We start from the raw sequence: 16,672 nt of genomic DNA, 5'->3' as shown, positions 1-16,672 counted from the left end.
TCCTTGTGCAGTGCTCACGTCCAGGCAGGCAGGAGCCTGGGCGTGTCGGAGCCTCGATGTGTCACCAGGGAAGTCAGCAGAGCCCAGGTGTGTTAGTCAGGGTTGTCCAGAGAAGCAACAGACTATGTATCCATATCCATATACCCTGTGCACTCCTATACATATTTATACTGATAAATAAATCTGTCTTTCTCTATATACATACATTACATACATACATATATACATACATTACATTACATGCATACATTACCACACGTGGGCTGCAATGAATGAGACTGGAAATACATATCTAACAATCACGAAGTCCGTCACCGCCAGGAGCGCAGGTGCAAACTGATAGGCTTGCATTGGAGCTGCTTGCCTGTACACTGTGACGTCACTGCAGTGATGTTTCAGGCTTGTAAAAACAGAACTCTGAATTGTGTTAACATCCGATACAGGTTTGAGTATCTAGAAAATATCATCAGTACCTTGCAATGTGGGCGCACCGTCTGAAGACGAGATACTGCTGGGTCATTTTCTTTTCTTGTCCCATATTTTTTTGGAGAGGCAGGTTTAGTGGGATTGGAAATGTGTAAGCTATCTAACTCAGATGCAGCCAAGTAAAGTTATGGAGGTTGTAAAGAAAGAACCATACAGACGAGAGATACTTATTTTAAGGACCTGGTTCATGCACTTGGGCGGGCTGCAGAACCTGAAATCTCGGGGCTGCCCGGCCGGCCGCGTCCCTTGGCAGAGCTGATGGGACCGTGAGTCTGAGGGCGGCGTGCCTTTCTCCTCAGGGACCTCAGTGTTCTCACTCAGGCCTGCAGCTGATTCAGTGAGGCCCACCCACCTTCTGGGAGGTAACCTGCTTTGCTCGAAGTCTTCTTTTTAAAAAATTTAATCTTCATTGTATAGACTTGTCTTACATTACCTTTTAGTCCCCTTGTACTGCCCTTCCCCCAGCAGTCACCACACTGTTGTCCATGTCCATGAGTCCTTTTTCCTTTTTGCTCAGTCCCTGAAGTCTTCTTATTTAAATGTTAATCACACCTAAAAAAAACACCATCACAGCAACATCTAGACTGGGGTTTGACCAAGCAGCTGGGCACTGTAGCCCAGCCCAGCTGCCACATTTAGCTCACCGTCACGCCAGAGTGGAGGAAGAACACAAGAACACAGGTGCCATCAAGCCACTAGTTTCCAAGGAAAGTGGTTTTCACCCACATAGAGGCGATGCAGCCCTTCCGAATGCCTCTGTGTGGATTCTGGATCTCAGAGTGGCTCCCCGCGCAGTGCCGTGCGGCAGATGGCAACAGAGAAGCTCAGATGAGTGACTTACCCAGGGATGCAGGTGGCATCTGCCTGTGGGTTCAGAGCCCTGGTGTTTGTTCCGTTCTGTACAACACAGCACGCTGCCTCGTAGGCTGGTCGATGAAAGGGATAGACGTGGACAGGGTCGATCTGAGACCAACTTGTGAAACAGGCTTCTCTTTAAGGGGGATCCTCACTCCTGGGCTCATTGTCAATCCCTCTTTGAATTGCTGCGCACAGAGTCTCTGTGAATGAGCGTTCAGGACAAAGCACAGCTCACCTTCCCCCCAGACTGTGCAGACGCCGTGCCCGCCCCACTTTTTGTCAGTAGCACCTGGACAGGCCAGGCGCACAACGGACACCCACTAGTCGCAGTAACATTGGCTCTGAGGCCCCAGCAGGGGAGATGAGTGCCATTTCCGTCAAGATCGTCCAGCCTGTAACACAACCTGTAAGTACATTTGAGGCCTTTTGTTGTATTCTATTCTTTTGGCTTATTTTGTCTTTTAACTAAAATTAGTTTTCAATTCCAATTCACAGACAGCACCCCATTAGTTCCCGGTGCACAGCATGCTGACTAGGCATTTGTGTAACTGCTGAAGTGGCCGCCCCGGTCAGCCCAGGGCCCATCTGACGCCCCGCAGCCAGGGGTGCCGGCCTTTCGGCGTCTCTGGGCCACCCTGGAAAAGGAGGAGTTGTCTTGGGCCACACATTAAATAAATACACAAACACTAAGAACACTGATGAGCAAAAAAAAGGTTCTAAGAAATCTATGATTTTGTGTTGGGCTGCATTTATAGTCATCCTGGACCACGTGTGGGCCTCGGGTTGGACACCTGTGCACTTACACAGCTATTCCCATATTGTTGACTGTATTCCCTACGCCAGGCTTTACTGGAGCACTTTAACCTAATAATTCAAGCCTCACTGGCTCTTCTTAACTGCTCACTCAGGACCTCACTCCCTGTGAAGCGTCCTGACTGTTTCTGGCTTCCCCAGAGCACACTCCATGTGTGACCCCCCTGGGCACACTCCATATGTGACCCCCAGGGCATGCTACATGTGTGATCCTGAATGTGATGAGTTAGTTGGCAACCTTAGGAAAGTTCCCCATTTCCCCCCTTGCTGTTTCTGTTCCCTTTAGCTGGGTACCCCCTTGTCCTCTTTCCAGTAAGCTGTTGTAGCCCAGGAAGTTCTTTTAAAAAATTTTTTAAATTTATTGATCTTAGAGATGTGGGGAGTGGGTAAGGGTAAGAGAGAGAGAAAGAGAGCACACGCTTATGCACTCGTTGGTTGATTCTTGTACATGCTCCGACCGGGATTGGAACCTGTAACCTTGGCATATCAGGATGATGCTCTAACCAACGGAGCTATCAGGCCAGGGCCAGCCCCAGGGAGTTCTGTTGTAAAGTGTTGGCGGTGAGGGCAGAGAGTGGTCCCTTAGTGTAACTTGTGCCCCTAAATCGTAGTTTTTAGGAAAACAGAGCTTTCCATTTCATTTCTCACTGTTTCCAACCCCTCCATCCCCGCCTTGTGCTTTCCGTAGGATTCCCATGAACAGTTGGACATGGAGGCAAATCTGATCATCAGGCACCACAGGAGCAAAAGCGCTCTCCCTGCCATTGCTCAGGAAGGGCGTGGTTTGCCCCTCCTCAGGCTCAGCAAGCCAGACTCCCCTCCTCTTTCCTGGGAGCTTTTCCCCAGGGGCATCTCAGTTCCTCATGCAAGTAGGTTCTGGCAGGGGTCCTCCCAGGCACGCTGCCCTACCTAAAGCCCAGAGCAGGTTCAGGCTGGAAGACCTGCCACCTGGAGAAAGGCCGAGGCAGCAGGAACTGGAGCTGTGTGCAGTGTCCCTAGGGGAGCCCCAGTGAACAATTTTCCACAGGTAATTGGCCAAGTGCATCAGGCACGTGTGGGAATGGGACAGCGGTAGCTACAGATTATACAACAGTTTATGGTTTGCAAAAATTCTCTCCTGTACCCTGTCTCATTTGATATAACCTTTATAACAGTTTTTTTTTTTTTTTTAAGTTGAAAGTCACCCACATCACGTGGCTTGAGCTTTACAAGTTGCTTGACAAATAGCTGGGGTAGGTTTGAAAGCCTCCCTCCAACCAGCTGCCTCTGTCCCCACAGACTTGTTGCTTCTGTAACATTCAGCGGAGAGGCTGCTGTGATGTGGGGGTGGCGGTGAGCCACACCTGGACTCCTGCACGTGGTGCTTCAGGGACATGAAGGACGCTTCAGGAAGCCAATTTTCTGACAAACTCTCCTCTTGGAGCAAGTCGGTGCAAACACCTTGGGCACCATGGTTCATAAAGAAAGCTCTTGAGGCAGGTGGGAACGGCTTGGCAGACCACAGATTGGCACCGCAATGAAAACTAAGTGTGCACTTTTGCCTGCACTGTGCCATGTGACCGGGGCGCAGATGGGGCCCGAGGTGGGAAGGGGGTCGCTGAGCAGCAGCAGGAGGAGCACCGAGGCAGGTGGCCAGGTGTTCTAGTCCTTACTCAGCCCTGCTGAATGGCACCGAGCAGGTCTCTAGGCCTTGGGAAGTTTGTATTTCCAATCTGAGAATGGACGTGAGCAGTCCATCTGTCCCACAGGGCCGATGTGGTGGCCAAATAATGCATAGGTGGGCAACGGTGGGTGTACAGCTGTGAGTACATGGAACACAGTTTATTCTTATCTTGTTTATCGATTATTCTATTGTTTTCCATAGGAACAACTGTAAACCCCCTTTTGCCCCGCCCTGTATATATAGACATGTTTGGGATGATCTAGAGCGTCAAACAAATGTGAAGCATCATTCTGTGGTCACTGCCTCTCTCATCTGACCACATACCTTTCCAGGCAGATGTGGCTTCATGGCTGGAAGGTTGTCGCCATCTGGGGTCATACCCTGTGTTCCCTGTGCCTGTGTCCTAAGCTTGGCATCAGAAAACTGTCCCCAGTAGCTGCACATCCAGCTTTAGGGGAGCCAGGTTCCTTGCTGGCGATGGAAGCACTCTGCTCCCTTTGGTGCTGACCCTGCAGGTCAGGCTCAGGCTCCCGCAGTGATGGTGGATGCTTCCTGCGCGTTCTGATAGCAAGCAACTCTTGCACACTCCACTGTGCTGTTTTATTTCTCGCCCTTGTGGCTATGTAAGTATTGCGATTTGCCATGAAATACATCACAGAAGCATCTTTAAAGTCAAGAAGACCAGTCAGTCCGCTGCCCAGTCAGAGGGAAGCGTGCTGACATGGGTGTGGGAGATGCCGGTGTGAGATGGGGCGCAGAGGGGTTGGGAAGGGTGTCCCCAGGTTTACGGGCAGACCGCATGGGCTGGTGCGGCTCCCAGGATGTGATTGAGGCACTTCCTTGAGCTGTGCGTGCTGTCAAAACACCATCTAACCTGCTTCCATTTTCACATACTCCATAGGTAATTATTAAGTGCCTACTGTGTGCCAGGAACTGTTAACTTGATGCCTTTTACAACCAACAGACATTCATTTGTCAAACTCATTTTCTTTTCTTTTTTTTGTTTTTGTAAATATATTTTATTGATTATGGTATCACAGTTGTCCCATCTCCCCCTTCACTCCCCTCCACCCTGTACACCTTCTCCCACCCACATTCCCCCGCTTTAGTTCATGTCCATGTGTCATACTTTTAAGTTCTTTAGCTTCTACATTTCCCATACTATTCTTGCCCTCCCCCTATTTTCTACCTACCATCTATGCTACTTATTCTCCATACCTTTTCCCCCTCTCTCCTCCCACTCCCCTGTTGCTAACCCTCCATGTGATCTCCATTTCTGTGGTTCTGTTCCCATGCTAGTTGTTTGCTTAGTTTATTTTGTTTTTGCTTTAGGTGTGGTTGTTCATAATTGTGAGTTTGTTGTCCTTTTACTATACATGTTTTTTTTATCTTCTTTTCTTAGATAAGTCCCTTTAACATTTCATAAAATAAGGGCTTGGTGATGATGAACTCCTTTAACTTGACCTTATCTGAGAAGCATTTTATCTGCCCTTCCATTCTAAATGAAAGCTGTGCTGGGTATAGCAATCTTGGATGTAGGTCCTTTCCTTTCATGACTTGGAATACTCCTTTCCAGCCCCTTCTTGCCTATAAGGTCTCTTCTGAGAAATCAGCTGACAGTCTGATGGGAACTCCTTTGTAGGTTACTGTCTCCTTATCTCTTGCTGCTTCTAGGATTCTCTCCTTCATTATAATCTTGGCTAATGTAGTTATGATGTGCCTTGGTGTGTTTCTCCTTAGGTCCAACTTGTTTGGGACTCTCTGAGGTTCCTGGACTCCCTGGAAGTCTATTTCCTTTGCCAGAATGGGGAAGTTCTCCTTTATTATTTGTTCAAATAACTTTTCCACTTGTTGCTCTTCCTCTTCTCTTTCTGGTACCCCTATAATTCGGATTTTGGAACATTTAAAGATGTCCTGGAGGTTCCTAAGCTTCTCCTCATTTTTTTGAATTCTTATTTCTCCATTCTTTCCTGTTTGGATGTTTCTTTCTTCCTTCTGGCCCACTCTATTGTTTTGAGTCCCAGTTTCCTTCCCATCACTATTGATTCCCTGTGCATTTTCCTTCATTTCTCTTATCATAGCCTGCATTTGTTCATCTAATTTTCGACCAAAATCAACCAGTTCTGTGAGCTTCTTGATCACCAATGTTTTGAACTGTGCATCTGATAGTTATGCTATCTCTCGGTTGCTTAAAAGGATGGGTTCTGGAGCTTTGATTTGTTCTTCTGTTTGAGCCATCTCTCTCTCTTTTTTTTCTTTTTTGGGTCTGGTCGCACCTGTTACAGTAAGGGGCAAAGCCTTAGGTGTTCACCAGGGCTGGGCACCCCAGTCGCTGGGTTGTGATGTTGTATGTGGGGGCAGGGTCGAGAGGGAACAATGGCAGTTGCTCTGTTCTCTGTGGGACCTCACTCCCTTCTGCTGCTTCCCCTGAGCAAACTGGGCCCCTCTGGTACCAATTCCTGTGTGGGTGGGCTTGTGCATGCCATGGGACCCTCCAAGGACCTCTCCTGTGAGGCTGGGAGTCCCTCCATGCTCCTCAACCCCCACAGGTGTTTTCAATCAGTGCCCCAAGGCTCTATTTCCCAGCACTGGGATCCTGGGTTGCACACAGTGCCTTGCTTCACAATCTCTGCCTCACTGGGTCTGCTGGTCGCCACCCCTCGGCCAGGGTCTGCCAGCTGCCGCTTGCATACTCAGGGTCCACCCGCTGTGGTCTTGCACCCCCCGGATGCCTTACGTGCCCGGTCCCAACTCTCTCTGCTTTCCGCACCCTGACCGGCACCTGGCTGCCCAACTCCGCCCCTCCTACCAGTCTGGATGAACGGGTCTATTTCAACTTCTTGGTTGTCTGACTTCCATTCAGATCAATTTTCTGTCAGTTCTGGATGTTATTCTGTTTCAAATTGTTGTTATCCCTATCTTGGTTGTGTGTGGAGGTACGGTGTGTCCACCTATGCCTCCATCTTGGCCAGAAGTCCCTGTCAGACTCATTTTCACTGGGGACCACGTCAGCCTCACAGTTGCCTTCAAAATGCTGAATGTAATTTTAGGACTGTATAAATGTTACTCCTCCTGAACAGTTAAGCGAGAGCTCAGTGTTGTGGCTGGGTAGAAACAAAGTGTAGGGCTGGATAAAACAAGGTGGAGGTCCAGATCCTGCTCATGGGCCTTGTGCTTGCCACCTGTGACATAGGGTCAAAGGTAAGGGCTGGACGTTATCTTTGTGTCACCTGTTAGTAGAAGTTAAACCCTGACCAAAGGAATTGAGTTTTGCAGAAAACCAGGGGTGGAGCAGGACGAGATCTCTGCTCTCCTTGCTCCCCGACAACCTGGCTGCAGTTCCCGCTGGTGCAGAGGCATCCAGAGGTGTGAGGGGAACACTGTGAGGAGGGAGCGGGAGTGAGGAGCACCGCCTCAGTCCAGTGCGGCGGGTCAGCTGCCAGGCGCTCTGCTGTCTAGAGAGTGGCCAGGAGCGCAGGGCCCATTTTCTCTTACCACAACTTGCAGGCTTATTTAGGAAGCTGAAATCTAGGGGGGAGAAAGGGCCACAGACACTGAAATGTGTCACTAGAGCACGTTGGGATAGAAGCTCAGAGCCCAGGGTGTGGGTCAGATAGTCACCACAAAAGGGGTTCTGGAGGGGGGCAATGTGCCGGCCCCCCCAAAAAAGAATTGCAGGTCAGTTGAACTTGACCTACTTGAACTAGACTTGAGGAGGGGTAGGATGTGGATCATGGGGACTTACGTTCAGGCGGGAGGAAATGGGAAGCAGCATACTGTTTAGCCAGGATGTGTGGAGTGCAGGTTGGTGATGGGGAGGGGCCATGGTGGCGAGGAAGGTGGAAACTTTGAAGGTTGTCATCAGGTTCCCTGCTGCCCCAGGGAGGCTGCTGTCCCCATAGCGTGTCACCTCCTCAAACACTAAAAGGCTGTCCCAGATCTGGAGACGCCCTCAGTGGTGGCAGTGACACTGGGCAGCAGGGTGCAGGGGGCATTTCTTTTTGTGTTAGTCGAGTGCACGCACATGCAGCACCAGCACCATTGGGATCTCAGGGGACGGAGGTGGGGGTTTCTTCAGTCACTCAGCATTTGTGGACGACCGAGACATAGCGTGGCTGTTTGCTTGCACCCATCTGGTGGCAAGTTCCCAGAGGACTGGACGCCGACCTCACATAGCTGTGCACACTGTACCTGGGTGTACAATGGGTGGTGGCACCCCATGCAGCGGGAAGACAATTTGTCACCTGGCATTTGGCCTTGGTCCAAATTGACCATGGTGATGCCCTTCCAGTGGGGATTCATGGCAGACTCATCTCTATTGTCATCTCCCCCAGGAGCCTGTCAAAGTCGTTCTTTCTGTGAGACAGAGACTGTGGCTAGGGTGGGCCCTGCAGTGGCCCAGGGGGCCTTCCCGATGCCATCTTTGTGGTCCGGCAGCTCTTCAGGCCTGTGTCCACAAGCTCTGTGTGGTTCGGACAGATGTGGTGACTAAGGTTTTCCTCCCGAGCAGCGGGATCGACTGGCCTGCCAGGGAGAATTCCTTTGCCGGACTACCGAAGACGCCTGTCTCCTGGACTGAACCAGCGGGTCTCTTGTCCTGTCTCTTGCATTTGTTCCTTAAAAAAAAAAAGAAAAAGAAAAAATATATCTCCTTCAGCTACGCTGTTCGGTTTGTCCAGACTCTGGAATAGTCCTTAGTCTCTGGAGTGTGCAAAAATATGGCAACCCTGCAGGTATGAAAACATTTCTGAACGGAGGGGGTGGGGTAGGGGTGGACAGGAGTTATTCTGACAGTAAATGATGCATTATACTAATATGGAAAAGGGTGTTTTTTCCACATGCATGGTCAGTGAAGAGAGTTTTGGCAGCCGATTCTCACGTAGCTAGGTCTGTATACAGCACACTGGAGACTGGTAAGTGCTTCCTGCTTCTTATGAGCAATTTTGGTGCCTATGGGTCTGGGCTGCGCACAAGTGCCTGCTGGTGGGAGTGGTCAGCTCGCTCCCAGCTCACTGGGTCCGTGGCTGGGACTGGAGTTAAGTCCTGGTGCAGCCTTCCCCACAGCCTGCCTCCTGCCCCTGCCCCAGTGTGGTGTTCATCCACCCTCCGAGGCAAGTCACATCACCTCCCTCTGCCCCAGCGACAGCGCTGAGGACACTGCACAAATGACCGCCAGCCTCCCTCTGATTTAGCAAAGGAGCAGAGAGGCCACTGGTAGGAGGTCCCATCACTGCAGGTGGTACCAAAACTGTTCTGATGGAGAAGCTGTGAGGAACACAGGCCTCTTGGGTCTAGAGTTTTGCTCTGTCTGGATCATAATTCATTTCTATGAGCAGATTTATAAATAGAGCTTGAATCGTTCAGTGGAGGGGAAGAGTGCGACAAGCACAGATGGATGGATGAGCCCCAAATCATTCACCTGTAACTTTTGGTCGCTAGTGAGAGGTGCCCGCAGAACATCTATGCGTGTGTCCTCCCGTTCACTGCGCCCCCTCCAGGCTCAGCCTTTCAACTGCAGGGCGAACCCAATTCAGTGATGTCGGGATGGACAGATCAGCTTCTCACCCGTGTGAGCTCAATACCTAGAGAACTTTTGCCTCCATGAATTTTTGGATTACCACTATTATAGGCCCAAATTCATTTTTCATCCTATCAGCCTGAATATTAAAGTTCTAGAATCTGGGGAGAGCACATCAAAGCTTACTTGACTCCAAGATTATGCTTGAAATGAATAATTGAGAAGTAAAGAAAAGATTGGGATCTGGATTCCAATTGTATGTTTGACTGCAAAGCAGGGTTTTCACTCTCAGTGTGGTTGACACTGAGCCAGAGAATTCTTTTTTGTGGAGGCTGCATCTCTGGACTCACCCCTGGATGCCGGGAGAATGCCCTTACTTGTGACAACCAGAAATGTCTCCGTGGTCAAATGTCCTCTGTGAGTCAACAGCGCCCCCTGTGGAAAATGACTGCTCTGCAGGTTTCATTTTCCCTGCCACTGCACACTCAGAAGGAAATTTGAGGTTACCAATAAAGACGACTAGGTCATATGGATTACTTATGCCTACAGTATGTTTCATTATTATAAAGTAATAAAGACCATCTGGATTATTTGGAAAGTAAGTGATTTATAATCTTACCTAGAGATAGTCACTTTCGACATTTGGTGTGTTTCCTTCAGTGTCCTTTTCCATGTACTTACATAGCTTTTTAGACCATGCCAAAATATTTTTATCTGATTTTTTTACTTCATATTATATCAAGAGCTGTTTCATATATCATAGAAAGTCACTGTTGCTTTCAGTTATTGCATTACGTTCAATTATCTGTTTGTGCCATAGTTCCATTAAGCACTCCTCAAAGGTTGGACATTTAGAGTGTTTCCAGTTTGTCCCATCATAAACATCGCTTCAGCGACCTTATTGGCATGTAAATCTCTGTGTGGGCTCCTGACGAGTTCTCTAGGGCATTTGTGTCTACAAAACAAACAAGCAGACAGACAGACACTCGGTCGCACTCCCCAAAGGTTTCTAGTGCCCTGCCCTGCAGGCTGTCTGCCAGGTTGCTTTCTGTCAGTGTCGCAGTTTTGTGGCTGCTCCCTCTCCATCTCTTTGTTCATGGTGATCTTGTCTCTCCTGCTAACTAGGAGTTTCACCTTTTAAGAAATCATTTCATTTAACAGGCAGACATTGCATCTCATAGTTTTAATTTGACGCCAACAAAACCGACCGTCTTTCCACCTGTTATCTACCTGTTTGCCTTTCTGATTCTCGCAAATACTTGTTCATGAGATGGATTGCCTCTTTAGTAGCTCTAATTGTGACTACCCACTTTATGATTTACTACTTTTTTTTTTACACAGAGGAAACTTACAACTGCTTTTTAGCAGTAGTAGTGGGAGACCCTGGGAAACAGTTAAGGGGAAGAGGTGGAAGGGAATGCTTGTGTGTAAATTGGAGATTACCTAAACTGGAATAACTGAACCCTGAAGTTGGAAGGAGATAAGAGGGAAGAGGGCTTGTGCAAGAGGAGGACGGTGACAGAGGAGGTGGTGCAGAAATATCTCGTCAGGAATTTCCCAGGATGGCCACCAGGTGGTGCCACTGGCCTGGGATGAATTCATTTCTCTGGTCTCCCAGGGCTGGGGACAGGTATTAGTGGTCATAAGGTGAGTGGGGTGGTAAGGAGACTGAGTACCAGCCACACATGTAGGACTTTTACTAGTTGGGAATTTGTAATTGACCTGTCAATGTTCACAAATTGGCATGGGATGTGTGTGTGCGCATGTGGAAGGGAAGGGAAGGTTAGGGCCGGTTTGAAATTATATATGTATGTGTATATATATATATATATATATATATATATAAAGTTTTATTGAAATATAATTCACATACTACACACTTAAAGTATAACTTAATGTTTTTATTGTATTCATATCACACAATCAATTTGAGAACATTTATATGACCCCCCAAAAGAACTGTCATTCCCCTTAACCATCACCTCCCCTATCTCTTCCCCCTCCCCCTCCTTCCCGTTTCTTTCCTCAGACCCTGACAACACTAATCTTTCTGTCCCAATGAGCTTGCCTGCTCTGGACATTCCCTATAAAGGGAATCATCCAACAGGTAGTCTTTTGTGGTAGGGCTGCATTCTGGGCATTACGTACTTAGCCCACACTACCCCTGTTTCCTGTGTGGCAGGAGGCACCAGGGCCGCTAGATGGACTGTTTCAGGGGCTTTCATGTTTCCAGGCTTGTCAGGACGGAGAAAACGACCTGGAACAGCCATTATCTGACCTGATAATCAGAATCACCTGGGAAGCTTTCAGAATTAAATAGTCCTCGTCCCCCCTCCTGCTGTCTCTCCAGGAATTTAAATTTGGTAGTTCTGGAGAATCACTGCTTAGGACTTCTTTTCCAGTGCCCCAGGGATTTCTAATCTTTGCCTCACTGTCAGCAAGCGCAGTCAAGTCGTGGAGAAGAGCAGACCTGGTTCTGAATGCAGGCATGCGAAGAAGCTGCCTTTCCCTGGAGACTGGCTGTATCTCCCCCTGTGGGAGGGATGCACCCCCCTCATCCTTTGCCACATGGACACGCTACAACACTGGTTCATGTCACAGTGTCATCTTTGACTCAGCATGACAGCAATGCTATTTGAAGGCCATCAAAACCAATGACATCAGCCCTATTTACTCTTCAGCTGGCAAGTCTCTGCAATGTGGTATAACAGGAAGAACACTGAGTTGGAAGTCTGAAGCTTGCCAGAAGATTCCACTGAGTATTCCCTAAGGCTCCATGAGCACCGGTGAGAGTGGCTATGAGATGTGGCCACTGCACAAACCAGGGAGCTGGAATTACAGATAAGATGGCACTTTAGGCAGCATCTTGCCTGCCTGCCTCATTTCCTAGAAGAGAAGACTGTGGTCCCAAGAAATGAGGTTTCTTGCAGAAGGTCATATACCAGCTGTTGGTAGTGCAGTCAAGGACCCGGGGTCGGATCATTTGCCTCCTCTCTTCCACTCTGCCTGCTCGTCCACAGCTCTCTCTTTGGGGACCCAAGGAATCATATCCAATCGCCTTTCATTTTCAGAGACGAGGAAACACAGACCTAATTTGTCCATGGTTACCGAGCTAGTTGATTTATATTTGCTGTGGTTGAGTAGGAGTTAAAATAAAGACAGATGAAAACTCCAAGATTTCATTTATGGATGGCTTTTAGAAACAGCCCAGAGCAGATCCAAGTTCTGTGAGGCCTGAAGTGTATGTGATTTTGAAACCGTCTTTAAGAAGAACATGAAATTACAAATACAAAATTAGGTCCAGGGCCTTGGAACCGGTCTATGCAAATGAGAGGCCCTGCATCCTAAGCTTCATTCACTTTGCTGTAAATCCACGTCTAGGAATAGCCATAGCACGAGTCCTAGTCATGTGTGTTCTGCTAGATGCCTTTAGTTGTATAAATAACGTGTCCTGCTGAGAACACTGAGTCATCTCCAGTGGCACGAAATGGAAGCCATTCTGTAAACAAATATGTGTCAAGTACCTGCTCCACGTACAGAACCCTGGGTGGGGTACAGACAGGTAAGGACACAATGATTTAATGCAGGAGATGAGGTTCAAAGGCATAGCAATGGGTACTGACACCAGTCATCCTTCCCAGCTCTAGCCTGGGCCAGTGATGCCTGAAGGAGACTGGCTTTTGTACGTTGTCCCCAGTTTTGGTCTCAGAGACTCTTCTCCTCTCAGTCATTCTCCTTCTGTCACATGGGGAATGAACATCGAATAAATAAGACCCTTTGGCATTTCTGGATGAAAATCTTTTCAAGGATTAAGTAATATTTTTGTGGTTATGCCCATCCTCCCTCCCCCAAGTCCTTTAAGTCTTAAATCACTGCTTCGAAATAAATTAAAAGTACATTTATTCATCAGGGCCACTTTTCCCTAAAATGTGTCTAATACCACCGAAATCATTAGAACAACGTGAATAGTCTCTACACATATTCTCAGGAAATTTGTTTCCATTTTGGTAAGACAGCATCTTTACTCAACTCTCGTTTATTTAAACCCTCACGTTAGCATTTGCTCCTGCATTTAAGAACAAAGAAAGCCAGGTTTCTGCCATTTTCTGGAAGATAACATGGAGATAGAGATAGTCTAGTTGAGTGCAGGGTGTTTCGTTGTTTGTTATATTTTGTTTCTTTGTTACATTCAGGTTTAGTGAATTCCTGTGGAAAAGTAAAAAGTCAAGAGCTGCGAGATCGATCAATCGATCGATCGCAAGGCCCTTTAGGTAAAACCGAGCACTGTTTGGTGTCTTATCAGAATTTCCCTTCTGGCCCTGGCCAGAAGGCTCCGTGGGTTGGAGCATAAGCCTGTATACCAAACGGCTGCAGGTTCGATCCCTGGCCAGGGTGCGTATGGGAGGCAACCCACTGATATTTCTCTCTCTTTCTCTTCCCCTCTTCCTACCTCTCTAAAATCAATAAGTATATCTTTGGGTGAGGACTTAAAAAAAATCCCTTTTCATTGGTGGGAGAAATGGCTGAGCCTTCCGTGTCATCCAAAACTCATTTTGTTTTCATGGCAGTTTTGCTGTCATTTGGAAATGAGCCTTCTGGAACGCCTCGGGCATTGAAACCTGCAAAGGGTTTACAGCATCTCCTTGAAGTGCAGCAGGAAGGGTCCCAAGCTGGCGGTTGGAGGAGCGGCCAGTTACCTCTGATGTCCCAAGCAATCCTGTCACTCGTGTCCCTCCCTGTTGGATCATGGATTTCAAGCATCCCTACAAGCTCTTCCTTCGTAATTCCAAAACTCTTAACAAATCAATCATAAGAAAAAAAAAACAAATATGCAGAGGATTTGAAGGATATTTAGGATATGGTTTTAATTAAAATTTTTAAGTTTTCTTTCTTGCCCTGATTGGCGTAGCTCAGTGGATTGAGCACAGGCTGCAAACCAGTGTCGCAAGGTTCAATTCCCAGTCAGGGTACATGCCTGGGTTGCAGGTCATGACCCCCAGCAACCGCACATTGATGTTCCTCTCGTTCTCCCTTTCTCCCTCCCTTCCCTCCCTAAAAATAGATACATAAAGTCTTTAAAAATTTTTTTAAGTTTTCTTTCTCAAAATCTTGTATAAGCCATTAGATATGAAAAACAAACCTCTGGGTAGGAAAGCAGACAAGGCCACTACCACTAGAGATTTTGAGTTATATAATACACAAATAATTTCCTTGTTTTTCTCCTTCTCATCACCAAGGGAGTCGAGTCGTTGCTGTAGTTTTAAAACCCTAAGTGGCTGTCTGTTGGATTAGGCACACATCGGGGTCCATCGTGGAAGATGCAGATGCAGCCTCCCTCAGCCTGTGAAACAGGGAAACTGCTTGCTGCTGTGTGGCCTCTAGCGAAGGGACTACCAAGGAAACATACCTAATGGGCACCCCGCCAGCTGCCTGAGGCAGGTCGGAGCCAGCTGGATGCTTGCCAGAGGCACAGGTACCTTGTGACCATCCTGCGTGCCAACTACCCAGGCCCGTTTCCCTCTGTTCCCGCTCCGTTGGCCCTTTGGCTGTTTCCCTGTTTATGGACACCTAAATCCAAGGGGAAAGAAATGAACATTTATTAAGTGCTATGTTTGCCCCAGTTAATCTTCTCAATGAAGCTTTATTATCACCCCGTTTTACGGAGAAGGAAACTAATATTCAGAGAGGTAAGATGACTCGTCCAGGATCGCATAAGTCTACAGCTTGTGCATTGTGACATGGCAATCACTTAAAGTTTACCATGCAAAAAGCCTTCCAAGGCCTATGTTATTTTATTTTGTCCTCATACCAACCCCTTAAGTTTGGCATTACCTGTACCCTGTTTTACAGACAGTGTCATGGAGTTAGTACAATGGAGCCAAGATGCAAATTCCAACACTTGGGCTACAGAGCCTCTGCACACTTGAGCTGCCCCACGTGGGGGCCAGTCCCACGAGGCTGCTGAACTGGAAATGTGACTGATGTGTTCTCAGTGTAAGCTACACACCAGGTTTTGAAGGCAATATGAACAAAAAGAATTCAAAAGATCTCATCAGTCAATTTTATATTGATTACATGTTGAAATTAGAATAATTTGAATATATTGGAGTAAATAAATTCTTAAATTTAATTTTACCCACGTCTTTTTATTTTTTAAAATGAAGCTATTAGACAATTTAAAATTATCTGCATGGCTCAAGGAGTGGACCGAGCAGGCACCAGAGCCCGGCTGAAGGAAGTCCTGCTCCACCGCATGGGCCCCTGCACAGCTGATGCTCCACAGTGGGCACAGCCAGTCCACACACTTGACTGGGTGGGGAGTGAATCCCTCCCATTATGTGCCAAGAGCAATCAAGGCTCAGCTACAAGAGGAGGGTGTACACAGCCCACATTGGGGGCACACCTGGAGCGCACAGCTTGGGGGAACAGGGAGGCCGTGCCACTGGATCCTACAGGACACCTACTACATTAGGCCACACCACCAAGCCTGGGAGACAGCAGCTCTACCTAATACACAGAAATAAACACAGGGAAGCTGCCAAAATGAGGACACAAAGAAACACTCCAAATGAAAGAACAGAACACAACTCCAGAAAAAGGATTAAACAAAATGGAGACATGTAATCAATCTACCAGATGCAGAGTTCAAAACACTAGTTATAATATGCTCAGTAAAGTTAGAAGAATAGATGAACTTAGAGAGAACTTCAACAGCGTAAAAAAAGGGATATGGAAACCATGAAAAAGAATCAGTTAGAAATTAAGGATACACCAACTGAAATGAAGAATAATTTACAGGGAGTCAACAGTAGGGTGGATGAAGCCAAGAATCAAAATAGTGATTTGGAATAGAAGGAAGCAAAAACGACCCAATCAGAGCAGCAAAAAGGAAAAAATCTTTTTAAGAATGAGGGTAGTATAAGGAGCCTCTAGGACAATTTTAAGTGTACCAACATTTGCATCATGAAGGTACTGGAAGAAGAAGAGAGAGAGCAAGAAATTGAAAACCTATTTGAAAAAATAATGATGGAAAACTTCCCTAGCCTGTTGAAGAAAATAGATATACAAGTCCAGGAAGCACAGAGAATCCCAAACAAGATGAACCCAAAGAGGCCCAACACCAAGACACATCATAATTAAAATGCCAAATGTTAAACATAAAGAGAGGATCTTAAAAGCAGCAAGAGAAACACAGTTACTTACCTACAAGGGAGTTCCCATAAGGCTGTCAGCTGATTTCTCAACAGATACTTTGCAGGCCAGAGGTATTGGCAAGAAATATTCCAAGTGATGGAAAGCAAGGACCTACAACCAAGATTACTCTATACAGCAAA

General features: G+C 47.3%; 1 protein-coding gene and 1 long non-coding RNA gene across 5 annotated transcripts in view; both read left to right on the top strand.

Moving 5' to 3' along the window:
- LOC114492624 (neuroendocrine protein 7B2) overlaps window positions 1-16,672 on the top strand; it is a 94,139-nt gene that overhangs the window by 48,453 nt on the left and 29,014 nt on the right. The gene's annotated exons all lie outside the window — the stretch shown is intronic.
- On the top strand, window positions 810-15,868 carry LOC118501785. Its single transcript, XR_004904441.1, has 3 exons — window positions 810-823; window positions 6,118-6,123; window positions 15,660-15,868. It is a non-coding gene; the product is annotated as an uncharacterized LOC118501785 (long non-coding RNA).

This window comes from Phyllostomus discolor, chromosome 1 (genome assembly GCF_004126475.2).
Source record: "Phyllostomus discolor isolate MPI-MPIP mPhyDis1 chromosome 1, mPhyDis1.pri.v3, whole genome shotgun sequence".
In the NCBI taxonomy this organism is placed as follows: Eukaryota; Metazoa; Chordata; class Mammalia; order Chiroptera; family Phyllostomidae; genus Phyllostomus; species Phyllostomus discolor.
The sequence above is the reverse complement of the archived record's forward strand: the minus strand, read 5'-3'. Positions and strand labels throughout refer to the sequence as shown.